The sequence below is a fragment of the Halyomorpha halys genome, unplaced genomic scaffold (assembly GCF_000696795.3).
Source record: "Halyomorpha halys isolate HHAL.00 unplaced genomic scaffold, Hhal_1.1 Scaffold954.1, whole genome shotgun sequence".
Taxonomy (NCBI): domain Eukaryota; kingdom Metazoa; phylum Arthropoda; class Insecta; order Hemiptera; family Pentatomidae; genus Halyomorpha; species Halyomorpha halys.
In genome coordinates this window covers 400,646-402,035 of record NW_027110506.1, presented here as the reverse complement: position 1 = coordinate 402,035, position 1,390 = coordinate 400,646, and the positions used below count along the sequence as shown (strand labels likewise).

Genomic DNA, 1,390 nt, shown 5'->3' with positions numbered 1-1,390 from the left:
TATATAAATATATTATATATGATAGTTATATTTTTTCTAAAATAAATTAAATTCTTCAAGAGGCTTGAATTTAATGAGTTAATAGAATTAATATATACGGTTTTAATCGAATTAAAACTACATACAAGGTTGTTAATGTTTATTTATGAAAGAATGGGAACATAAAAAGTTTTATGTAACTGCCAAATTTCCATCTAGATGGAATTAAATTAAGTTTAAGTGGATCACTAAGCAACCTTCATTTGTTTTAGGACGGTATATAATCCTTAGCGACTGCCTGAAGTGTCAGTAGTCATCCCTCAACATGAAAGCAGTTTTCATCTTGTGTGTCATCGGTGCATTTCTGGTCATTTTTACTATAATTAATAACTATCATGTGCTAATATTAATATTTTTTTATTCACTTTAATTAGGCAGAGAGAGTTAAATTAGAAAAAGTTTCCCTCTCTAATTAAAACAGTATAATTAATGCGTCATGTTAAAGAGAGATAAACAATGGAAATTTCCAACACATTACTTTGATACGAGATATTAAATGACAATGTATCAACAACGCGAACTAAATTAAACTTTCAAGAAACAAAGTTTGATGAAAGATTTACAAAGAATAAAGGAAAATGCTGAACGTTAAACCTAATCAAAAGACATACCGTCAGCGATTACTTATAGGCTCACTGTAGGCGATTTCATTCCATAATTTGTATCAAAAATCAAAAAAATAATTAATTCTACCCTCCTAAGAAAGAACGCCGTTACTAACAAAAACAGTCGCAAGTTTCGAATATATAGCATTTTAAAACATTAAAATTAAGAAAACTATTGTTTTACAACATAATTTAAACTGGGGTAGTTTTTAAGATAACACTAATGTGTCAATCTCAATAATTAATGCAGATAACGCGTTCTTTCTAAGCAGGCTAGTATAAAAAATTTAAAAACTTTTAACCGAAAATATTTTTTAAAATATGTGATTAAAATGAGTAATTATTTAAATCTTGCGTCTTTTATAAAATTAAAAACATTTTTACATGTACATCAAAATCAATAGTATTTTAAATAAAAATGGACATATCCTAGGTTTAGTAGAAATACGTCTTTTTATTAAAGTAAAAATGAAGTATATATATATATAAATAAAGTAAAGTAAGTCAGTCTTTTTATTTTTAAACTGTTTTTTCATCATATACATATTTTATTACCCTTAGCTCAGTGGTTAAGACACAGTCTTACCAATTTGATTGATGTCTATTGACCGTGACGGTTCGAATCTGGCCTGGGGCGTTGACTTTTTTCATTTAGTGGCGGTCCCACAATATGAAATACTTGACGTCCAACCATGGTTAGGCAGTATAGGACTTCAATAGGAGACTTGGCCAATAAGAAAATAAAT

General features: G+C 27.9%; 1 long non-coding RNA gene across 1 annotated transcript in view; it reads left to right on the top strand.

Moving 5' to 3' along the window:
* The first annotated feature begins 278 nt into the window (after nucleotides 1–278).
* LOC106687382 (uncharacterized) overlaps nucleotides 279–1,390 on the top strand; it is a 3,553-nt gene continuing 2,441 nt past the window's right edge. The window contains exon 1 of the long non-coding RNA XR_001344158.3: nucleotides 279–346. This is a non-coding gene — a long non-coding RNA (uncharacterized lncRNA). The remainder of the gene's footprint in view (nucleotides 347–1,390) is intronic.